This window comes from Enhydra lutris, unplaced genomic scaffold, assembly GCF_002288905.1.
Source record: "Enhydra lutris kenyoni isolate GAN:26980312 unplaced genomic scaffold, ASM228890v2 scaffoldscaffold27, whole genome shotgun sequence".
NCBI classification, from domain to species: Eukaryota; Metazoa; Chordata; class Mammalia; order Carnivora; family Mustelidae; genus Enhydra; species Enhydra lutris.
In genome coordinates this window covers 661,797-688,381 of record NW_019154111.1, presented here as the reverse complement: position 1 = coordinate 688,381, position 26,585 = coordinate 661,797, and the positions used below count along the sequence as shown (strand labels likewise).

The 26,585-nt window shown below is 39.2% G+C and overlaps 1 protein-coding gene and 1 pseudogene across 1 annotated transcript in view; one reads left to right on the top strand and one right to left on the bottom strand.

The window, feature by feature from the left end:
- Window positions 1-26,585, bottom strand: part of LOC111152088 (thiamin pyrophosphokinase 1) — a 348,477-nt gene that overhangs the window by 132,286 nt on the left and 189,606 nt on the right. The gene's annotated exons all lie outside the window — the stretch shown is intronic.
- LOC111152090 lies at window positions 23,339-23,682 on the top strand (annotated as a pseudogene).

The following is a 26,585-nucleotide window of genomic DNA, read 5'->3' as shown; positions in this document are numbered from 1 at the left end:
ACATAGTGACATTCAAACAGACCAATGAAGTCCTAGCAAGCCTTTGGTTGTCTACCCACCCCGACCCCCAGTAAAGCACTTCCCATGGGGCCTCGCGCTAGCTTCCAGCTCCACCCCCCCACCTTTGATCCTGCTTGCTGGGTGTTCCCCCCATGCAGTTGTCAGCCTGGCACACCATGCCTTCCTTTCTAGGACCTCTCAGTATACCAAGGCCTTAAATTTCAGATGTCTGTGTCTGCATCAGACAAAATTCCCAATTTAAGTAACATAATTATTCTTTACAATACACCCAGGCACACTTAGTTAAAACTTTTGATATACTTTAGTATCTCTCCTTCAAGAAGAGGCCCATGTATCCCAGAGGCTAGCCCCAGAGTTCGCAACAGAGTAGACAACAATATTTCCTGAGCTTCCCTTAAGCATATAAAAACTCAGGAAAATTTGAATAAATAGCCAGAGAGGCAAGAAGCTATCTGTTAGGCTGAGTTAACACCATCTCATTCCTACAAAAGAACACTTCCCTACTTAGCAAAGGTTCAAATAGTCTGTGGCTTTTGAAAAGAGTAACTTATTTCATATGTTACTTCTGGTAATATTTATTGATCATTTACCTTGTGTTAGGTGCTATTCTAAACAATGATATATCAGTAAAGAAGACAAAAACCTCTGCCTTCATGGCACTGACATTCAAATGGAGGATAAGACACAACTGATAGACATACAAATAAGCCTATTAGTTGGGAGGGGAAATGCTGGTAAGTGCTAAAATCGGGAGAATAACAGAGCAGGAGAGGAAAGGGAATGTGCTTCCACTTTCAGGAGCTAGAGCAGACTAAGTTGCACAAAGACCGGGAAGAGATGAGGGCGGTGGCCACATTTATGGATACCTGGGGCAGGATTCTTCAGACAGCAGATTATGTTAAGGCCCTGAAGCAGTGACAGAGCCCCAGGCATTTTCAAAGAGTATCAGGAAGCAATCTGCTAAAATTAAATGAGAAATTAGTAGAAGATAGAGTAAAATGTAAGTATTAGATTCGTAGAGACTTGTTAAGCCACTGTAAAGTCTGACTTTTATTGGCATTAAGTGGGGAGCCATTCTGAGCAGAGGAAGACATGATCCATGTATTTCCAAAATCAGTATGCTCCAGAATTTCTCCACTTCTCAATACCCACAACATCATGACAATCATGGCTCAAGCCACCAAAATCACCGGGGGGTAGAAGCCACCATTATATCACACCTGAAGTGGCACATAACACAGGTCCAGTAAGTATTTTTTTGAATAGGAGCGCCTGGGTGGCTCAGTGGGTTGAAGCCTCTGCCTTTGGCTCAGGTCATGATCCCAGGGTCCTGGGATCCAGCCCCGCTTTGGGCTCTCTGCTCAGTGGGGAACCTGCTTCCCTTTCTCTCTCTCTGCCTGCCTCTCTGCCTACTTGTAATCTCTGTGTGTCCAAAAAAAAAAAAAAAAAAAAAAAACTTTAAAAAAACAAACAAAGGAACTATAAAACCCCTAGAAGAAAACATAGGGAAAAAGACCTTTGACATTGGTCTTATCAACCCTTTTTTAGAGATGACACTAAAAGCACAGGGAACAAAAGCAAATATTAAAAAGTGGGACTGGACTGCATCAAACTAAGCAGCTTCTACACAGCAAAATAAACAATCAACAAGAGGAAAAGGCAGTTTTTCTTATAGAAGAAAACATTTGCAAATCATCTGTCTGAGAAATTAATATCCAAAATGTATAAGGAACTCATATAATTCAAAAGCAAAACCCCATCAACCTGATTAAAAAAACGGCAGAGGAGCTTACTAGGCACTTTGTAAACAAGATGCACAAACGGCCAACAGGTATATGAAAAGATGCCAAACCTCACTAATCATCAGAGAAATGTAAACTAGTTTTGGTTCTATATCCAAAAGGAATGAAATCAGGATCTTGAAGGGGGTATCTGCAGTTCCATGTTCAGTGCAACATTATTCACAACAGCCAAGATCAAGAAACAACTAAGTATCTCTCAATAGATGAATGAAGATCTCACACACACACACACACACGAAATGGAGAATTATTCAGACACAAGATGAAAGGAAAACCTACAGTAAGAACTACACAGATGGACCATGAAAGCATTATGCTAAATGAAGTAAGTCAGGCAAAGAAAGACAAATACCATGTAATCTCTTTCATATGTGTAATCTAAAAAAAGCCAAACTTTCAGAAACACAGAGTAGAATGATGGTTGCCAGAGGCTGGTGGTGGGGAAAAGAAAAATGCTGGTCACAGGGTACAAACCCCCAGTTATCAGATGAGTAAGTCCTAGGATCTACTGTACAGCATGGTGACCGAAGTTACTAATACTGTATTAAACACTTGAAAGCTGTTAAGACAGTAAATCTTAAATGTTCTCATCATCCCAAAATATCAAAACAAAACAAAAGGTAACTATGTGAGGTGATGGAGGTGTTTGCTAGCTCTATGGTAATCATTTTGCAATATATTTGTGTATCATATCATCATGTTGAATGCCTTAAATTTATACAAAGTTATATATCAGTTTATTTCAATAAAGCTGGTAAAAATAAAGAGATATTTAACATTTTTTTCACACTTGGTCTCCAAAATCATCAATGTTCTTTACACTAATAGCACTTCTCAATTTGAATCAGCTACATTTTAAGAACTCAAGTGACAAATGGCTAGTTTTGGACAGCACAAATCTAAAAACGGCAAAAAGCAGTGGAGACACCTACCTCTAACTTCCAAAGCCCATTCTAGAAAAAGTAGTGGGAGAAACAAAACAAAACAACAGCACCACTATGACTGCAAAGAACTGCCATCCTTAGGGAAGAGGCCAGTTTATGGCTGGAGTTAGACATAAAGACACTGAACGTACATATACGGGAGATATTAGTGAGAATGAACCATGAATTTCAGAGGGTACCAACAGGGAGGGCATACATGGTCTAGGGCAAGTCATTTATTTTTGAATATGCCTACTATTCTCTGAAGAATGGAAACCAGTCTCAGAGGCTAACAAGTTTTCTACTGGTTGTGATGTACCAAGGAATCAGTGTTTATACTCTAAAGAAGTGTTGTTACAATCTTATTAGCCCCATGGCTAATACAATATTTAATATTTAATTACTATAGTATATATTACAAATATATTATGAATATTCACTTAAATATTTAATGTTTAAATATAATACAAGAAAATATAATGCAATATTTTAAATATTCTATTTTATTCTATTTGTGTACATATACACACAAGTCACCAACACATGCCTATTAGGCCATATTCTGTAATACATAAAATGTAAAAAATCAACTTCTAACTGGTTTCTGTTTATTTCCTACACTCAAGTCAGGGTATTTTCATGGACTTTATTTATAAAGAGTGTTGTGAGAATAGGGTTGCCTTTCATAGGCAATCCTATATGGCAAAAGGAACCCTGAAACGCTGGATTAATAGATTAGAGATCTGACAATAATATGATAGTCTTTCAAAAGCCAGGGAACCACATACAAGTTACTAACCTCACTGTGACTTAGGTGGCTCATTCATAAAGGTAAAGGACAGACCAGATTCATTAACATATTTTTTAAGATTCCTTTCACTTCCAACAGTCCACATGAGGTTCTCTGGTTTCCACTGTAACAGGTTAAATAAAAACCATGTCTATTTTGTTTAGAAAAATAAATGAGAACCTTAACTTCGCATAATTTGCCTTAATAGAATCATGACAAGACTGGTTGAGGGATATATAATACTAAAAGGAGAAGCAATTTCATTTTTCTATCATAGCAGTAAAAACCTTTCAGTAAACAAAGGATATGCTTTTCTCCATTTGTCCTTAAAAAGACTTAGATACAGCATGCATGAAGTCTACAGCGGAGACAGTGGCTGTCAGCATATTTTAATTACATTTACTTTCCATAAATTGAATTCCAGAGTTGCATAAATGGACAATTTCTTTATAGCTCTCCCTGATAAATAGGGTGACCATACAATTTACCATACAAACTGAGACGCTTTTGAAAGGAAAAAGAGGACATTATATATAATTATACCAAGAATACAAGCATAAACCAAGACTACGCTATTTAAACCAAGACATATGTTTACCCTACCGTTTGAGAATGATAACTAACATCAGCCTACCCAACTTAACAAAAGTAAACACTAGGGGCTCAAAAATTTAGATGTTATTCTTATGCTTTCCTTAACTCAAAAATCTGTACTGTATTATAATAAGGCTTGAATAGGATGAGATTCTTTGGTTCAATTGTTTGATGCTCTTATTTAAAGATGGAAAAGCCAACACAGGCCAGGAACGAAAAAGTTGGATCAAGATACAGCAAAAACAATAAACTGGCTAAAAAAATCAGCAATGTCAAAATGTTTTAATAAGCCTATAAAGGAATTCCAGTGATTGATACAAAGTACAATGAGCCACCAGGGAAATTAAAGACCACAGATTTCATGGTATCAGAAAAGAACTGTACTCACAAACACAGAATATACCTAGCTGAATGGTAGCTTGTGAAAATAAGACTAGAGGGATCCCATTTAAATTTCAACCAGGCTGAGTCACAGTTTAATGTAAGCTTCTTTGGGTGAGAAAGAAAAAATGCCTCTTGCAATGGCAAGATAATGAGTCTTTCATTCGCAGATGAGAAATCTAAGAAAATTAAGGTTAAGAGTGTGGTTAATTTAAGCATTTTCAAAGGATGCCTACTTCCACTTTCTAAAAAAAATGAATTTGTTTGAACGGAGTATTTTTTCCAACTTTGTCAAAGTGTAAATACGTTGTTATTAAGAAATGTCATTAATGTGTTTATACAAAACTTGTTTTTGAACGTGTTAGAGAAAAGTTTAAAAAAAAAAAAAAAGGAGGAAGGGACCTATTTATATCACTGAAAAGTGATCTATGTAGCCAAGCTTGTCTGCATTTGACAGAAAAACTACAGAGGCCCTGATAAGGATCTGTACTAAGACTCCTGATTGCTATCAACCATAATCCCTGGTAAAAGTTCTATCATAAAAGCCCAGACAGCCCACTCTCTTGCTGATTATGGGGAACTTACTATGCCCTATGCCTCACTGGAGAGCTCAGCAGAGGGGACTCCAACCTCCTTGTGCAGAATGGAAGAAACTCTTGGGGGCAGAGGTCCTTGACACACCAGCTCCAAGTCAGCAAAGGAGGCAGCCAGGAGAACTGACCTGTCCCAGTAGGTTGTGTGGGGGATCCCCTCCCTACTGGTGCATCCTCTGCTAGCTCGCATGTACTTTCAGTATTGTCTACCCTTTGACATCCCAAACCAGTGAGTTCTACCTTTCCCTCTAAATAATCACAATGAAACCCTCCTCTCACTCTGGGTAAACTCTTAATCTGGCTTGCTCCCAAAGGGCTTCTCATGAGTCCCATCAGACTTCAACTACAGCATCACTGACAACATATCAGGATAATCTGCTTAACAAAGCATCTACCCCAGAGACCACACATTCTTAGAGTCAGAAACTGTCTCATTCAGTATGCATTTTTTTAATACTCATGCATTTTTCAATATACAATACTTAGCAGAATACCTGGATCCACATGAAGGACTTTTGTGAGCTGAATGGTAAGCTAAACAGTTACAGTTTTTACCCTGTAACTCTTTGGCAAACAAGACCAAATCATCGTCAAGTATAGACTTTGTCTATTTTATGGTTCCTATTCGCTCTATGGTTCCTATTTCTCAAACTCTTGATAGGGAAAATGACTAAAGAATTATTCTTCAAAGCATCCTGTAATCGGCTCTTTTATTTGTGTCATTGTAATTTCTGTCCTTTAATTCAGCTTGCATACAACCATTATGCTGTTTCTCAAAATTATCTTATGGCTTTCCATTCAATATTCTTTAGTGGATTACCATCACATGTAGATCAAAATTCAAGTTCCTTGTCTAGAGATGAAGGATTCTCCATATGTGAACCACAAACTAACAATGACAACTGCCACAAATTTTCATCCTCAGGGCTCTTCCTGCACACACTGTTTGAATTTTTCTTTGTTGACTCTCAGACTTGCCATTAAGAATGCCTAAAGAACTTTAATGTCAGGTACCCTGGTCAAGAGCAAGTAAAGGACAATGAGTGAGAGTTCATTCCCATAATAATGCAATGCTTTTTTGGTTGGCCCTGGACAAAGCTTTGAATTATTTTAGTTAAACATTTCAAGTCTGATTTTACTAGCAGTTCTATCTTTCCTCACAGATCTGTCCTGAGTACTAATATATCCTTGATTAACTGGACTATAGGTTCAAGCCATATCAATGAGATCCCTGGGGATGAGACATATTTTCCATACTGTGATATATACAAAAATGTGGAAATGCCTTATTTTTCCTTCCCAAGTAAATACACCAAGGGATAGCAAGAGCTAATTTGCACGTGTTCACATTTCTCTGTATCAGGAAGTAAGTGCCAAGGTGAGTTGGATAGAATAAATAAACACACTAATGGATTTTTTTTTTACATGATTTTATTCTATTAGCTCTGCTGAAAATTAAACTCTTTGAGGAGTCAGGAATATATTTATGAGTAAGTAAAATTACATAAAGTCACAGTTTATATAAATAAGTACATGGATATTATAAATCTACTGGAGGTAACTACAGTCTCTAACCCTCTCACATTATCAGGATATGAAGATATTTCTAGGGAAAGGTATTCAACAAAGGTATTCCTTTTGAATTATTGGGGTCCTGAGAAATGGAAAAATCTTCTACTTGTGCTTTGGAACAGCCAGACTACCTTACATGGCATCTTCAACACAGCTGGTATTTAGTGTAAAATTAAAAATCAAAAGAGCATTTATATCATATTCAGAAACAATCAGCTATTTGGAAGTAGAGTTTGAAAGGCTATTACAATTTGCATTATACAAGCTTTGTCCACAGAAGCTAAATGATTGCGCAGTAGAGAATGAAAAAATTCCATTCTGCATTCTTGAACCTCCTGTTCAACACAGACCAGATACTTCTCACTCAAAGAACTCTCTAACATACATGTTTCCCTCTGGAAGCTGAATATTTGAAAAAGCACTAAGAAGTTATTCTTCTCATTCTGTGGAAACTGGGACGTGAACCTGTACCTACTTACTTTAGTCGTTTTCACCTACTGAGCGAGGTGAGAAGAGACAGATAATTGTCCAAACTTTTCTGCGAACAGACTGACTTCAGTAAAAAATGCTTTGTTCCCAGATGTTGAGTATTTCTGCACTGGCAGATCATTTCTTAATAGCAATTATCCTCTCTTGCATCACTGGGATTTGTTTTTACACAACAATATTTCTTGCTTTGCTTCAACCATAAAAGAAGTCTTCACTGAATATTCTTGTCCAAAGTGATAAATGAAACTCTTGGTTTCCATGTATAGATGGATTGGAGTTAGGTATTTGCAGTACTTTGAGGTCACTATTGTCCCAAAGTTTGGTGGTGTAAAACTCTCTTCATTTTTTATTGACCAGTTTACAACAGGCGGCTATCAGACTTGCTGTCGTGCAATCTTTAGGTTTTGCAATCTGGAGCTATATAAATAGTTTATGTTAATTATCCCCTTTCCACCTTCTGGGAGAATGGAGAACAGTTTGATTGCAAATTCTGCACTTGGTCATTAACACTCTGGTTTCTGGATATGCATTCGACCATTTTATAATGCCAAATGAGAATGTTAAAACTGTTACTGCAGTGACATTACTTAAAGCTTATTTTTTGCAATGTGAGTAAGTGTGCTTTACCTAATACATGTGCACAAAATAGCTGATCACCTCATCATCCTCCAGGTCACCTTAATGTTTTATATGCGATGCTATTATTTATTATTTTGTAAAATGTATTTCATATTCAAGAGCATCATAGTAAGTTAAGTGTAATTTGGGATAAAACATTTGTTCAATAATAATTTCCTCTTTCTGAAATACTTTATTTATGTGAATGCTTTAAAAAATCAGACTACTTAGGGTCCATTTTATAAGCATCTAAAATATCCAGTAGAAATGGATGAGGAGACAGAATTAAAATGTAATCAGTGTACTCTGAATTCAGATACTATCTCCTAATGTGTTCCAAAAATCTGGATCCAGTTGTTCGTACTGGAAATTACATAAATTCACATACATGTTGAAGAGGAAAGGAGCTAGAATCACCTGACTTCTACGGCATCTAGATTTTAGTATGCCACGTGCCATCATGGAACCAGCACATTGACCACGGAATGCTAAGCAGAACTGCTCTGGGAGAGCAGACGGTCATGGAAAATAGAATGACATTTTCTACCTCAGACTACTAAGAGAGGAGAAGAATGGAAAGAGAATACTATACAAATTTCATCTTCTCCTCTGATTTAAATGGGACATCTGGGATACTTACTCTCATCACCTACCACAAACAAGATGTACTGCTATGTATACATTTTTCTCCTAATCACTTAATTAACTACCACTGAAAATATACTGATCTGATATGTACATCACCGTGATAAGTAGTAACATCCTTTTAGTTCTTCAGTCATGACTTAAACTATATGCAAATCATTTCTTACAAATATAGTTATTTTGGGGGCACCTGGGTGGCTCAGTCAGTTAAGCAGCTGCCTTCGGCTCAGGTCATGATGCCACCATCCTGGGATCGAGCCCCGCATCGGGCTTCCTGCTCGTCAGAGAGCTTGCTTCTCCCTCTCCATCTGCCTGCTGCTCTGCCTACTTGTGATCTATCTCTCTCACTATCAAATAAATAAATAAAATCTTAAAAAAAAAAAAAAGACAAATAGTTATTTTTACTATTGTGGACAATCACAGTCATAGATGTAGGTATGACCACGTATGTCTCACTAAGGGATTTGCAGAATAAGGAGAAATTTTTCAATCTACCATGCAATTTCAGGATATTCTGTTATACGTGTGTTTTTCTTACGGAAGTCCTCAAGAGTTTCCTTCTCCTGTCTGCAGTTTCTGCATCTTCGCAATGCAGTAATTCAAAATAAAACAGTCATTTCCGTGTCAGGTCAGCATGTCTTCTGCAGAGGAGCATCATACCAAGCATATCTGCAATTCTCTGCATTAATAAGAAATTTTATCTAGCAAGTGAGTCATCCAACAGAGATTCCTGGTAAGCAGATAAACTTAACCCCTGTCCTGGGGCCTATGAAAGCTCACGGCTCCTCTGGCAGGGATGGATTAGGCTGCCACAGCCGCTGAGGCAGTAAGCTTTTTATATCCGTAGCAACAGCTCCCGAGTCACTTCAAAGTACTGGGTGTATCTATTTTCTCTTGCTACACAGCACTATAAAAAAGATTGCTGGTCTCTAAGAAGAAGGAAAAACAGAGATGTGAATTTCTCTTTTGAAGGCTTCTCCAAAATGATGCAGGAAACAGCCTGCTGGTTCACTCAATGTCCAGAATACTTTCCTTCTCTTTCCTTCCTTCCTTGTCTGAAACTTCACTTGCACAGCATTTGTTCCAGAACCTGAATATGTAAGTAGTTACTCTGGCACTTGACAAGAAAACAATGCTGGTTACATACTTAAAAACAAGAGGTGTTTTGTGAAGACGTAGTCAAATACAGCTGAATATGTCTACATGCACACGTGTTACTTTTTAGAAATTCATAAAAATTATTAATTTAAGTTTACAACATTGCTTTGAGGTGGAGAGGCCGAGGCCAGAAGGTAGAGAAAGCTGGCCAATAAGTCCTACAAGACCTCAGCTATCCAGCAGATGTTGGAAGTGAATGGCACTGCTTTCAGTATTATTTCAAGGAAGTTGGCAAGATTTATTCTTGTCAAGCTCACAATGTTAATGGCTTATGAGACAATCTCTACGTGTTTTCATTTTTTAGCTCTCAACTTTTGCAAGTAACTTAGAAAAAGCAGCAAGATCTAGAAGATACCAATTAATAAAATGTAAAGAAGGCATTATATATACCATTTTAAATTACTCACCACACATATGTCCTCCCCTACCCTTAAAATGAAGAGAAAAGGGGCGCCTGGGTGGGTCAGTGGGTTAAAGCCTCTGCCTTCGGCTCAGGTCATGATCTCAGAGTCCTGGAATTGAGCCCCGAATCAGGCTCTCTGCTCAGCAGGGAGCCTGCTCCCCCGACCCCCACCTGCCTCCCTGACTACTTGTGATCTCTATCAAAAAAATAAATAAAATTTTTTTGAAGAGAAAAACTGAAAGTATAAATGACTGAATAATAGCTCCATGTACTGCCAAACCTCCAAAATTTTCAATTATAATGGAACAAGAGCTGGAGCAGTAGAATAAGCCTCATTAAAGTAGATTACTTAATATAATTTACCAACATTTGGTAACAAGGATTTGCTTAAAGAGGATTCTTCCATACCCATGCACATTCACTCATTTGGTAAATATCTGTGAGTGCCCACCGTGTGCCAGGTGTTGTCGTAGGTCCTCGGAATGAACATGTACAATTACCTGTCCACATGATATTTATGTTTCTGTAAGTGGAGATGTAACAGAAACAAACTTCCTATATGTCAAATGGTGACAGTTGTGATGGAGAAGGCCCCGCAGACAAGGGGATGAGGACTGCTGAGTCGAGGAATGGGAGAGGAGGCAGGGTGAGGGGCATTATTCAAAAAGGGAAGTCATGGAAGGCCTCATGGATTTGAGCTACGATTTCCTTTGAAAAACAATTATATTATCCCATTTTCTCCAATGAAAGTTAAAGGTAAAACAGAGAAGAGTTCTATAGAAACAATTTACTAAAAAAAAGTTGACTCTTTTCTGCATTGGCATGTTACAACATTTACTGTAGTCTGAGTTATTCTGTGGTTATATGTGCATCTGTGTCCTCTATTAGACGGGAGGGTCGGGGCCATGAGCTCAGTCACCTAACCAAATATAACGACTGAGACAGATACTGAGCAAAAGTTTGTTAAAGCAATTGGAAGAAGATCCTCAGTAGCTTTGACAGTATGTCTGAAGGGAGGAAGTCTGCTGTTGCAACTCTAGACTCTAAATACACCCCTCCGCGAGTGTAAGGCCCACAGTGGCTATCACAGGGTTAGGGAAGTCAGAGTATGCCCCATTTTCTTGCTGCACCAAAGGTAAGGTGCAAACAACGGTTAGCTGGGCTGTGCAACTCACCTCCCTACTGGATTGCATTACTAAGCACACAAATACCATTCTCACCAGTTCCTTGGGAATAAGGAAAGTTGAAGGCATCCCCTGAGAAACATTTCACTATGTAAGGAGTCCTCCATTCATTTCAAGTGAAATCAGAATATGTCCAAAACAATGGTATGGTGAGTCCATGAACCTGGGATATAAACTCTAACTCATTTTAAATAGACACTGTCTAGGGGTGCCTGTGTGGCTCAATGGGTTAAGCCTTTGCCTATAGCTCAGGTCATAATCTCAGGGTCCTGGGATCGAGCCCCATGTCCAGCTCTCTGCTTGGTGGGGAGAATGCCTCTAGCTCTCCCTCTGCCTACTTGTGATCTCTCTCTCTATGTCAAATAAATAAATAAAATCTGAAAAAAAAAAAAGTCAAAATATCACATTTTTAAAAAATAAATAAAACACTCTCTAATTCTAAAACCATAATACTCTATGAAATTTATTATCAAATCAAAAAAGTAAATATATTTATATTGTATTTTGTGAAATACATAAAATTTAATCTTATAAAATAAATATAATTAACATAATTACATATAAATATCTACTATAATTAACAAAATGTATGATATAAATATATGAATACATTATATAAAATATGTTACAGATGACAAGACCTAAAATATACAACAATATATGACTATTAATACTATAGCTGTTATATTTTTATTAAGGATTTTATGGAAGGCAATGAAGTGCTTTGCCTCATAACCTGCTGGTATAATTAGATTCTTTTTCTGATTTTGCAGAAAGACATACACCATAGACAAAAATAAATTCAAAACAGATGAAAGACCTAAATGTGACACAGGAAGCCATCACAGTCCTACAGAACACGGGCAGCAACCTCTTTTGACCTCAGCCATCCCGACTTCTTACTAGACATACGGTGGGACACAAGTAAAACAAAAGCAAAAATGAACTACTGGGACTTCATCAAGATAAAAAGCTTCTACACAGTGAAGAAAACAATCAACAAAACTAAAAGGCAACCTACAGAATGGAAGAAGATATTTGCAAATGACATATGTGATAAAGGGTTAGTATCTATGAAGAACTTAAATTCAACACCCAAAAAACCAGTAATCCAGTTAAGAAATGGGCAAAAGACATGAATACACATTTTTCCTAAGAAGACATCCAGATGGCCAACAGACGCATGAAAAGATGCTCATGTACTCATCTTGTACTCATCGTCTCGTACTCATCGTCAAGGAAATACAAATCAAAACTACAGTGAGAAACCACCTCAGCCTGTCAGAACGGCTAAAATTAACAAGTCAGGAAACAACAGATGTTGGCGAGGATATGGAGAAAGGGGAACCCTCTTACACTGTTGGTGGGAATGCAAGCTGGTGCAGCCCCTTTGGAAAAACAGTATGGAGGTTCCTCAAAAAGCTAAAAATAGAATTACCCTATGATCCAGCAATTGTGCTATTAGGTATTTACCCAAAGGATACAAAACAGATCCAAAGGGGCACATGCACCCCAATGTTTTTAATGTCTATAGCAACATTATCAACAACAGCCGAACTACGGAGAGAGCCCAAATGTCTATTAGCTGATGAATGGAAAAAGATGTGTGTGTGTGTGTGTGTGTGTGTGTGTGTAATACAATGGAATTTTACTCAGCCATCAAAGAATAAAATTTTGCCATTTGCAGCATGGGTGGAGCTTAAGTGTATTATGCTAAGTGAAATAAGTCAGTCTGAGAAAGACAAATACCATATGATTTCACTCGTATGTAGAATTTAAGAAACAAAAGAGATGAATATAGGGGAAGGAAGTTAAAAAAAAAAAGAGAGAGAAGGAGGCAAACCATAAGACTCTTCTTAACTATAGGAAACAAACTGAGGATTGCTGGAGGGGAGGTGGGCCTTGGTGGGAGCGGTGTTAAGTAGATGATGGGCATTAAGGAGGGGATTTGGTATGATGGGCACTGGGTGTTATATTTAAGTGATGAATCATTAAATTTTATACCTGAAACTAATATTATATGTTAACTAACTAGACTTTAAAGAAAAACTTGAACAAAAAAACCACAATGCACTGGAAACAACTCTTTTAATAATAAACATATTTACTATCACAATTGGTAGGCACAACTAGAATGATAAATCATCTAAACATGTTGCAGGAAAATTAATAGGATATCAAGAATGCTAATAAGAAGATCCCTGCAGGGCGCCTGGGTGGCTCAGGCAGGAGAGGTGCCTGAGTGGCTCAGTTAAGCGGCTGCCTTCAGCTCGGGTCATGATCCCAGGGTCCTGGGATCAAGCCCCACATCGGGGGCTCCCTGCTCCACGGAAAGTCTGCTTCTCTCTCTCTCCCACTCCCCCTACTTCTGTTCCCTCTCCAGCTGTGTCTCTCTGTCAAATAAATAAATAAAATCTTTTTAAGGAAAAAATCCCTTCAAAGAAGAAATGAGTTAAGGTTTGCCATGATGCCCTCTGGATTTTGCATTAATGTTACCAAAAATAATTTATTTATTGAACAAATATTTATTGAATAAAAAACTAGAAGGCCATAAAGATTTTAGGCAGATACGCAGTTAATACATAAGATAGGAGTTTTAGTAAGAGAACAGAGTGAAAGACGTCAAACAGAAGGTAACAAAATAATCCAAGTAAGAAAAGAGTGAATGATGTCAAACAGAAGGTAATAAATTAATCCAAGTGAGAAATAACCTAGTTTCAGTAAGACTGGAAAGACAAAGTGGCACAAGGGATACCTACAGAATTAAAAGAGCTGTGACCAACTGGTAAGGGACGGTGTAGAAAAACAGAAGGCTACTCTCAGGTTTCTGCCAGGTGGGTGATGGTAGTGCCAGTGCGTGGGACAGAAAGTAAAGAGAAAATAGGATTCTGGGGCGCCTGGGTGGCTCAGTGGGTTAAAGCCTCTGACTTCAGCTCAGGTCATGATCTCAGGGTCTTGGGATCGAACCCCGCATCGGGCTCTCTGCTCAGCGGGGAGCCTGCTTCCCCCCCCCCCCCCCCCCTGCCTGCCTCTCTGCCTACTTGTAATCTTCGTCTGTCAAATAAATAAATAAAATCTTTAAAAAAATTTTTTCTAAAAAAAGAAAACAGGACTCTGTGAGAAGGATGAAGAATTTTCTTTTAGATACTGAAATGAAGTTCTTCTGGCTTTCCATTCAGAAGTCACAAATAAGCTTGGAGTTCTGGATGATTGTGTAAATGAGGAGGTTAACAGCACAGAAGAGGGAGAGAATATCCCTCTAGGAAGAGTCAGGTGAAAACAAAGGCGGTGATGGAGACCAAGGTAAAGAGGCAGTACAGGAACGAGCAGGGTTCCTCCTTCTGGCGCCAACCCTGAGAAAATTCTATCGAATGCCAGTTATCTTTGATTAAATCCTACCCTTCTTTGATGTCCTGGGAAACTGGGCAGTTTGAGGACCTGGGCTGTTATCACAGTTTAAGGATCATCAAGTTTCCAGCTAAGATTTTCAAGCAGACAGAGAGGAGTCAAGATGGCGGAGAAGTAGCAGCTGAGACTACTTCAGGTAGCGGGAGATCAGCTAGATAGCTTATCTAAAGATTGCAAACACCTACAAATCCAACGGGAGATCGAAGAGAAGAAGAACAGCAACTCTAGAAACAGAAAATCAACCACTTTCGGAAAGGTAGGACTGGCGGAGAAGTGAATCCAAAGCGACGGGAAGATAGACCGCGGGGGGAGGGGCCGGCTCCCGGCAGGCGGCGGAGCAACAGAGCACAAAATCGGGACTTTTAAAAGTCTGTTCCGCTGAGGGACATCGCTCTAGAGGCTTAACCGGGGTGAAACCCGCACGGGGTCAGCGTGGCCTCAGGTCCCGCAGGGTCACAGAAGGATCGGGGGTGTCTGAGCATCGCAGAGCTTACAGGTATTAGAACGGGGAAGCCGGCTACAGAGACGGAGCCGAGGAGTGACTCTCAGCTCGTGGTTACCTTGAACCGGTCGCAGGCTCGGTCAGCTCGGAGCGCGGCCGGAGGCAGGGTGACGGGAGTAAATCGGCGCTGTTCTCTGAGGGCGCATGGAGGAGTGGGGCGCCGGGCTCTCGGCTCCTCAGGGCCGGAGACCGGGAGGCCGCCATCTTCATTCCCGTCCTCCGGACTCTACGGAAAGCGCTCAGGGAACAAAAGCTCCCGAAAGCAAACCCGAGCGGATTCCTCAGCCCGGCCCGGGTAAGGGCGGTGCAACTCCGCCCGGGGCAAAGACGCTTGAGAATCACTACAACAGGCCCCTCCCCCAGAAGATCAACAAGAAGCCCAGCCAGGACCAAGTTCACTTATGAAGGACTGCAGTTTCAATACCAAGGAGAGCAGGGGAATTCCAGAGGAGGAGAAAGCAAAGCACGGAACTCATGGCTTCTCCCCATGATTCTTTAGACTTGCAGTTAATTTTTTTTTTCCTTTTTCAATTTTTTTCCTCTTCTTCTGCTAAATTTTTTAAACTTTTACCCTTTTCTTTTTTAACATTTTTTAACTAGTTTATCTAATATATTTTTTCCTTTTTATATTTTTTCTTTATTCATTTTCTTCTTTTAATTGTTTCATTTTTTTTTTTCTTTCTGAAACTCTTTTTATCCCCTTTCTCCCCCCTCACGATTGGGGAGCTCTTCTGATTTGGTTAAAGCATATTTTCCTGGGGTTGTTGCCATCCTTCTAGTATTTTACTCACTCCTTCATATACTCTTATCTGGACAAAATGACAAGGCGGAAAAATTCACCACAAAAAAAAGAACAAGAGGCAGTACCAAAGGTTAGGGACCTAATCAATACAGACATTGGTAATATGTATGATCAAGAGTTCAGAATGACGATTCTCAAGGTTCTAGCCGGGCTTGAAAAAGGCATGGAAGATTTTAGAGAAACCCTCTCGGGAGATATAAAAGCCCTTTCTGGAGAAATAAAAGAACTAAAATCTAACCAAGTTGAAATCAAAAAAGCTATTAATGAGGTGCAATCAAAAATGGAGGCTCTGACTGCTAGGATAAATGAGGCAGAAAAAAGAATTAGCGATATAGAAGACCAAATGACAGAGAATAAAGAAGCTGAGCAAAAGAGGGACAAACAGCTACTGGACCACGAGGGGAGAATTCGAGAGATAAGTGACACCATAAGACGAAACAACATTAGAATAATTGGGATTCCAGAAGAAGAGGAAACAGAGAGGGGAACAGAAGGTATATTGGAGAGAATTATTGGAGAGAATTTCCCCAATATGGCAAAGGGAACAAGCATCAAAATCCAGGAGGTTCAGAGAACCCCCCTCAAAATCAATAAGAATAGGTCCACACCCCGTCACCTAATAGTCAAATTTACAAGTCTTAGTGACAAAGAGAAAATCCTGAAAGCAGCCCGGGAAAAGAACTCTGTAACGTACAATGGTAAAAATATTAGATTGGCAGCAGACTTATCCACAGAGACCTGGCAGGCCAGAAAGAGCTGGCATGATATATTCAGAGTACTAAACGAGAAAAACATGCAGCCAAGAATACTATATCCAGCTAGGCTATCATTGAAAATAGAAGGAGAGATTAAAAGCTTCCAGGACAAACAAAAACTGAAAGAATTTGCAAACACCAAACCAGCTCTACAGGAAATATTGAAAGGGGTCCTCTAAGCAAAGAGAGACCCTAAAAGTAGTAGATCAGAAAGGAACAGAGACAATATACAATAACAGTCACCTTACAGGCAATACAATGGCACTAAATTCCTATCTCTCAATAGTTACCCTGAATGTTAATGGGCTAAATGCCCCAATCAAAAGACACAGGGCATCAGAATGGATAAAAAAACAAAACCCATCTATATGTTGCCTACAAGAAACTCATCTTAAACCCGAAGACACCTCGAGATTTAAACTGAGGGGGTGGAAAAGAATTTACCATGCTAATGGACATCAGAAGAAAGCAGGAGTGGCAATCCTTATATCAGATCAATTAGATTTTAAGCCAAAGACTATAACAAGAGATGAGGAAGGACACTATATCATACTCAAAGGATCTGTTCAACAAGAAGATCTAACAATTTTAAATATCTATGCCCCTAACGTGGGAGCAGCCAACTATATAAACCAATTAATAACAAAATCAAAGAAACACATCAACAGTAATACAATAATAGTAGGGGACTTTAACACTCCCCTCACTGAAATGGACAGATCATCCAAGCAAAAGATCAACAAGGAAATCAAGGCCTTAAATGACACACTGGACCAGATGGACATCACAGATATATTCAGAACATTTCATACCAAAGCAACAGAATACACATTCTTCTCTAGTGCACATGGAACATTCTCCAGAATAGATCACATCCTCGGTCCTAAATCAGGTCTCAACCGGTATCAAAAGATTGGGATCATTCCCTGCATATTTTCAGACCACAATGCTCTGAAGCTAGAACTCAATCACAAGAGGAAATTTGGAAAGAACCCAAATACATGGAGACTAAACAGCATCCTTCTAAAGAATGAATGGGTCAACCAGGAAATTAAAGAAGAATTGAAAAAATTCATGGAAACAAATGATAATGAAAACACAACGGTTCAAAATCTGTGGGACACGACAAAGGCAGTCCTGAGAGGAAAATATATAGCGGTACAAGCCTTTCTCAAGAAACAAGAAAGGTCTCAGGTACACAACCTAACCCTACACCTAAAGGAGCTGGAGAAAGAACAAGAAAGAAACCCTAAACCCAGCAGGAGAAGAGAAATCATAAAAATCAGAGCAGAAATTAATGAAATAGAAACCAAAAAAAACAATAGAACAAATCAACAAAACTAGGAGCTGGTTCTTTGAAAGAATTAATAAGATCGATAAACCCCTGGCCAGACTTATCAAAAAGAAAAGAGAAAGGACCCAAATAAATAAAATCATGAATGAAAGAGGAGAGATCACAACTAACACCAAAGAAATACAGACAATTATAAGAACATACTATGAGCAACTCTATGCCAACAAATTTGACAATCTGGAAGAAATGGATACATTCCTAGAGACATATAAACTACCACAACTGAACCAGGAAGAAATAGCCTCAACAGACCCATAACCAGTAAGGAGATTGAAACAGTCATCAAAAATCTCCAAACAGGGGCACCTGGGTGGCTCAGTGGGTTAAAGCCTCTGCCTTCAGCTCAGGTCATGATCCCAGGGTCCTGGGATCGAGCCCCACATCGGGATCTCTGCTCCACAGGGAGCCTGCTTCCTCCTCTCTCTCTCTCTCTGCCTGCCTCTCTGCCTACTTGTGATCTCTGTCTGTCAAATAAATAAATAAAATCTTTAAAAAAAAAAAAATCTCCAAACAAACAAAAGCCCAGGGCCAGACGGCTTCCCAGAGGAATTCTACCAAACATTTAAAGAAGAACTAATTCCTATTCTCCTGAAACTGTTCCAAAAAATAGAAATGGAAGGAAAACTTCCAAACTCATTTTATGAGGCCAGCATCACCTTGATCCCAAAACCAGACAAGGATCCCATCAAAAAAGAGAACTACAGACCAATATCCTTGATGAACACAGATGCAAAAATTCTCACCAAAATACTAGCCAATAGGATTCAACAGTACATTAAAAGGATTATTCACCACGACCAAGTGGGATTTATTCCAGGGCTGCAAGGTTGGTTCAACATCCGCAAATCAATCAGTGTGATACAACACATTAATAAAAGAAAGAACAAGAACCATATGATACTCTCTCAATAGATGCTGAAAAAGCATTGGACAAAGTACAGCATCCCTTCCTGATCAAAACTCTTCAAAGTGTAGGGATAGAGGGCACATACCTCAATATTATCAAATCCATCTATGAAAAACCCACGGCAAATATCATTCTCAATGGAGAAAAACTGAAAGCTTTTCCGCTAAGGTCAGGAACACGGCAGGGATGTCCGTTATCACCACTGCTATTCAACATAGTACTAGAAGTCCTAGCCTCAGCAATCAGACAACAAAAGGAAATTAAAGGCATCCATATCGGCAAAGAAGGAGTCAAACTATCACTCTTCACAGATGATATGATACTATATGTGGAAAACCCAAAAGACTCCACTCCAAAACTGCTAGAACTTGTACAGGAATTCAGTAAAGTGTCAGGATATAAAATCAATGCACAGAAATCAGTTGCATTTCTCTACACCAACAACAAGACAGAAGAAAGAGAAATTAAGGAGTCCATCCCATTTACAATTGCACCCAAAACTATAAGATACCTAGGAATAAACCTAACCAAAGAGACTAAGAATCTATACTCAGAAAACTATAAAGTACTCATGAAAGAAATTGAGGAAGACACAAAGAAATGGAAAAATGTTCCATGCTCCTGGATTGGAAGAATAAATATTGTGAAAATGTCTATGCTACCTAAAGCAATCTACACATTTAATGCAATTCCTATCAAAGTACCATCCATTTTTTTCAAAGAAATGGAACAAATAATCCTAAAATTTATATGGAACCAGAAAAGACCTCGAATAGCCAAAGGAATATTGAAAAAGAAAGCCAAAGTTGGTGGCATCACAATTCCGGACTTCAAGCTCTATTACAAAGCTGTCATCATCAAGACAGCATGGTACTGGCACAAAAACAGACACATAGATCAATGGAACAGAATAGAGAGCCCAGAAATAGACCCTCAACTCTATGGTCAACTAATCTTTGACAAAGCAGGAAAGAATGTCCAATGGAACAAAGACAGCCTCTTCAATAAATGGTGTTGGGAAAATTGGACAGCCACATGCAGAAAAATGAAATTGGATCATTTCCTTACACCACACACGAAAATAGACTCAAAATGGATGAAGGATCTCAATGTGAGAAAGGAATCCATCAAAATCCTTGAGGAGAACACAGGCAGCAACCTCTTCGACCTCAGCCGCAGCAACATCTTCCTAGGAACATCGCCAAAGGCAAGGGAAGCAAGGGCAAAAATGAACTATTGGGATTTCATCAAGATCAAAAGCTTTTGCACAGCAAAGGAAACAGTTAACAAAACCAAAAGACAACTGACAGAATGGGAGAAGATATTTGCAAATGACATATCAGATAAAGGGCTAGTGTCCAAAATCTATAAAGAACTTAGCAAACTCAACACCCAAAGAACAAATAATCCAATCAAGAAATGGGCAGAGGACATGAACAGACATTTCTGCAAAGAAGACATCCAGATGGCCAACAGACACATGAAAAAGTGCTCCACATCACTCGGCATCAGGGAAATACAAATCAAAACCACAATGAGATATCACCTCACACCAGTCAGAATGGCTAAAATTAACAAGTCAGGAAATGACAGATGCTGGCGAGGATGCGGAGAAAGGGGAACCCTCCTACACTGTTGGTGGGAATGCAAGCTGGTGCAACCACTCTGGAAAACAGCATGGAGGTTCCTCAAAATGTTGAAAATAGAACTACCCTATGACCCAGCAATTGCACTGCTGGGTATTTATCCTAAAGATACAAACGTAGTGATTCGAAGGGGCACGTGCACCCGAATGTTTATAGCAGCAATGTCCACAATAGCCAAACTATGGAAAGAACCTAGATGTCCATCAACAGAAGAATGGATAAAGAAGATGTGGTATATATACACAATGGAATACTATGCAGCCATCAAAAGAAATGAAATCTTGCCATTTGCGATGACGTGGATGGAACTAGAGGGTATCATGCTTAGTGAAATAAGTCAATTGGAGAAAGACAACTATCATATGATCTCCCTGATATGAGGGAGAGAAGATGCAACATGGGGGGTTAAGTGGTAGGAGAAGAGTAAATGAAACAAGATGGGATTGGGAGGGAGACAAACCATAAGTGACTCTTAATCTCACAAAACAAACTGAGGGTTGATGGGGGGAGGGGGGTTGGGAGAGGTGGGGTGGGGTTATGGACATTGGGGAGGGTATGTGCTATGGTGAGTGCTGTGAAATGTGGAAACCTGGCGATTCACAGACCTGTACCCCTGGGGATAAAAATATATTATATGTTTAAAAATAATAATAATAAAATTTAAATTAAAAAAAAAAAGATTTTCAAGCAGACAGTTTTCACATGAAACAGCTGCCAAAATATGCAACAGAGACTCACAAGTTGAGACTTTTTGAGGAAACACTTAAAGGTCAAAGAGTTCATAGAAAGGTATTTGGATTTGCCTAAGTGCTAAGAAGTACTTGCCTTTTTGTTCTGTAGGACTGAGTCTTATCACAAGAAGATCACACCACCTGATTGTCAAAGTATACTGGAAACAGTGAGCATCTTTTTTTTTTTCTTCTTCAAGTAAGCCTCTTATTTTGGAATAATTCCAGACTTAGTGAAAAGTCACCAAGATAGTACAGGGATTATACCCTTCACCTAGGCTCGGCCAGTACTAACATTTTCTGTAACCATGATACACACCTATTCCACCCAAAACTGACACCAACATACTGTCAGAGGATTTCTTCTCCCTCCTGTGGTTCTTGGTCACGTCACTTCAAAGAATGAAGAGGGAGACCAGGCAGAGTGGTGGGTAGCAGAGCAAGGTTTACTGAACGACAAGGAAGCAACGGTACAAAGCTCCCAAAGAGGGAGGGGACCTAAGAGGGTTGCCACAGGAGTTTCTAAATCTAGAAGGTTTTATGGGCTTGTTAGCGGGCTTTTCTAATCTGATTAACCCTCCCAGTGTCTGTCATCCAATCAGGTTTTTGCCATGGAGTACTCCTTCCAGGATGGTGTAAAATCCTTTTAAGGGTGGATTCCCCTTAGGACTGGGGCCCCTTGTCCCTGACTACCTACCTTCCAACTAACCTTCACTAATACTACCTAGAGTAAACTCTAGGCTTTGTTCCCATTTTGCCAGTTTTCCGCTTATGCCCTGTTCCAGTTCATGGACAAATCAGAACACCCTCTGCATTTAGTTTTCATGTCTCTTTCATCTCCTCTGGTCTGTGACAGTTTTTTGATCTTTTCTTATCTGTCGTGACCCTGAAAACACTGGTCAGGTATTCGGGAGAATATTCAATTTGACTTTCTCTGATTTCTTTTCAAAGATGAAACTGGGATTACGGGTTTTAGGGAAGAACTTCTCAAGTGCCCTTAGCACCCTTGACGTTATCAAGAGGGGCATGTGTTATCAAGAATTTTCGCTGACATTGTTTGATTACCTGATTAAGATGGTATCAGCCAAGTCTCTCTACTGTGAAGTTAGTTGTCATCCCTTTCCAGAATACACGCTGACACACACAAACAGATGTATTAAATTCTACTTTAGAGGAGACTGGAATCTTGCCGAACACATGGGTCCATCAGAGAAGATGGTACTGAGGACACCAGAGACCCTTGGAAGACATTTCTCAGAGCACTATCATGGTTCCTCCCACAACTCTGTGAGTCAGAGCTCATTAAAGTGATGTGAGTAATTATTCCAATCAGATACAGTCTTAATTGTCCTCTGCAAGTGAGAAGCAACAGATATTTAGTATGGACATACAACAAAGCCATTAGTCCATTAGAAAACAGTAATGTACAGCTAACCCAACAATGATAATTTGTGGACATAAATAAATAATCTAAAACTCATAGCATTTGCAGATGTCTAAACATAATGTATCTGAGACATACCATGTAGGAATTAAATAGAAAGACTATCTAATATTCCTCACCTAATCTCAATAGTCAAGAACTCCAATTCAGACATAATGCATAGAAACTATTCTAATACATACAAGTCACAATCCAATCCAATATCTGCTCAGGCTATTGAAATAATTTTTAAAAACAATATGTAATAATCCCATAGTCTTTATGTAGTATTTAATTGTAATTATTGATATCTGTGTGTATAAAATTTAGGCATTTGCTCTTATTCATATAGTACTGTTTTTAGCAGCCTACATTATTTGATTGAAAAACTGATTAAGAAAATAATATGGTACAAGGGGGATAAAATGCATTAAAGTTTCAGCAAATAAAACTAGTATGCATTTAAATCTATACAACCAACAGTGTGCAATTAATGACAACTTTTCTGCCCGAATTTTGTCTAACGTTAAATCTGTGTTTAAAACCTCAGAGACTATCCCTACTGGGGAGTGCCCTTCCTGGGGGGCAGAGGGTGACCAGAGCAATACTGCAACCCCTATGTGCACAGGTCTCCACGAGCATGGCAGCCGTCCCCTCCAGTGGTGCGCTGATGGCCACCCACGACTATTACCAGTGCCGCCTGGGCTCCACTGCCAGTAACAGCTCCTGCAAAAGTGCAGAGTATGCTGGGGAAACCATCCCTCACCACCTGGGTCTCCCCAAGACCGACCTAGGTCACTGGTAGGCAAGTTTCTTTGAGAAGTCCACTCTCCCATTCAGGGCTACAGTGTTGGAGTCCCCAGAATGCTCAGCGTCTCCTCAGGCTCCAGTGGCAAGATCACTTGTGACTTGGTTCTAGAAGCCGTGAGGAAGCAGCCTGGTGGCCAGTCTGGCAAAGCCAACACGGGCAACCAGCCATCCTGAGTGGTCACAGCCAGGATTCGGGAGGCACTGATCTCATGAGAGCCCCTCCCCTCCCTTCCCTGTAGACTAGGCAGGCTGCCCCAAGCAGAAGCAGTTGGGTTCTCTCATACCAAAATAGCAAAACACCAAAAAGGAAGTTGAGAGAATCCCAGTCTTTACCATCCAAGCCACAAGCAAACCTTCCTCACACCCTGGAACTGTGTGCCTTGCACCAAGTGGAAAATAAACTCCAAGCAGCCAGTAAATAAATAAATAAATAAATAAATAAAATAAAAAATAAAATCTCAGAGATTGAAATAATGAATTCTATCATCATATAATAGTAGGAAATATTCCAAATTGTATTTTATAAGGCCTATTATTCTCAGGGTCTTATAATCTACATTTGTTTCTGCTTCTTCCTAAACAAGATTCATCTTACATTTTTAGAAAGTTGGAGCAATAGCTCATAATGTTTGCCACCCAATTCAAAGGTTTAGATCTCAAGTATGCATCACGGCATCAAAAAATATATGTACTCTTTGAAGATCCAGTCATATCAGATGGCATCCTGATAATGTATTATTCATAACTCAGTTACAGATAAATAATGTGGTAACATGAAAGCAAAGCATTAAAAGTCACATGTATGGGTAAACCCTTTTGCAAAAGAATAAAAGTTGAGGGTGAACAGGTTTAAAATAGGTAAGTAAATAAATAAATGTAGTGATTTAGGGAAATTTTAGAAAATTAATCACATGTTCTGGATAGTAAGTTCCTTTAGGGTAAGGACAGACTAATTCAAATTCTGTAAAGTTCTAAGATGTTACATAGTACAGTTTCTTAACATATTAAATATTACTTTATCTCATAATTAACATTTTAAAGTATATATTAGAAAGGTAAAATCTTACTAAGAAATATAGACACTTTGATGACAAATTCATGTTTATAATTTATAACAGTAAGCAGAAAAACAGAAATGTATGATAATTTGATAGGGCATTAGGTGGAGTAGTATAAAAGATTTTCCTATACAGTTGATTGCATTTTAAGTAGAAATTGTGAACAGCCCTCATCTCATGATGATCTTACTTGGGGTAGGAGCATCTTTTATTATTTTCCTTGCTAATTTTTCTAATTTCGCTTTTCTCTTGCTGTGACATTAAATCAAATGAAACACTGTACCTCCAGGTTAAATGTAAAGTTGAGTGGAAGCTCACAGATACTCTATTTCATCAGATTTACTATAACCTGAAGATTATATTAATGAGACCACGCAGTTTTCATTGTGAGACATGGAGCCGTCCGTTTATCCAACAGACACTTTTTAGAACACCGAACTAATCACACTGCTGTCCATCTTAAAACTCTTCAAACTCCCTGCCACTTGTTCACTGAAGAGCTATCCATCTCCCTGAGTACCGAGTATCTATCCCAGCACGCTCTTCTTCCCTCTGCCATGCAACCCGATTATGATGTCTCAGCCTTCTCTAAGAAGCCTTTCCCCTACCCGTGTTGTGTTCGACTCTCCTGTGCATTCCTATAGTGCACAACACACACTCAACAGTAACAAAGCACTTCTTACACACAAGGTGTGTAAGGCATGAACAAGACAGATCTGTCCTAGCTTTGCGGGCTATATGGTCAGGCTGGGAAGAAAGGCTTCCAGTAAACAATTGGAAATAACCACCGCAAGTACTGGAAGTGTTCAGAGTGCCTTGGAGGAGAACAAAGGGGGTACAGACACATAAAGAGACAGAACCTAACCTGGAGGGATGGAGAAGAGAAGGCCTCCTTAACAACTTCACCTATTTTGCCGTTGTGGGACAGGCAAAGAGAAGGAAAAATTTTGAAAAATATTCAAATGATGGGCAAAAAAAAATCTACGTAGAGGAGATGACACCTCAAGGCAGAGAACGAGAGGGACTAGGTTATCTTTTCTGAACAAAGAGAAAAAGTAGTGCAAGATGAAGCTGGAGAATGTGTTGAGCCTAAATCATGCCAGAGGCCTGAGGCAGCCGTGGAAGTGCACTGCTGCTTTTCCCCCAGAAAGAACTCGCTATGGCTGTGAGGGGGGCAGCTGACTGTCATGGCCCCGTGGCAACTCCAGGATGCAGCACAGTGAGCCACCAAGGCCACAACCTTCCCTGAGAGCTTCCCACCCATGACTAACCACAATGCGAGGAGGAGGGTCTAGTCCTTTCTGCTCAGAGCAAGATTGCTCTAAAAGGTCTTGATTCTGTCTTCCCTATTGGATTATCCAAGATCTTACCAGACTGGTTTCCCAGATGATATATACATCTAATGCCTGATTGCCCTCTTCCCTCAGTTTGAGGCTCTCTCTGAATTTCAGTGTTAAGTTTGAGATATGATTATTTATTTTCAGACTTAACGACCAAATACTGTATTACAGATACAGATACTACCAATTTGACATATATAATATGCATTCCCAGCTTTCAATAATTTCAGTGTTGATCCCAGGAAAACTGAAACACCAGTTGTGAAGAATTTATAATTTCTTTTCTAAGAAACTCAAAATCAGCTATGTCTGGATAAAGCAGGTAACTCTCAATGGGCTGTGTTCTGTTTTTGTTAAACAAATATTTAATTACAGCAATTTATTGCTAGAAATAGCACAATACATTTGTTATTGTTCAAGCTACAACAGAGATGGGAAATGTTCACTCAATTACTTTTGTTCAGTTTGTACAATGTGCTACTTGTCAATTAGGATAATAAACAAGGCTTGTCTTCAATGACAGAAACGTAGCAGACTCCTCTCTGAGTTCAAGTTGATCATATTTTGCTTATGTAAGAGTTTGTAATGATGACTCATGGGCCAAATATAGGCCACACTTGCTTGTTTTGCCCTCATAATATTTAAACACACATATAAAAAGAAAACACATACAGGTCTT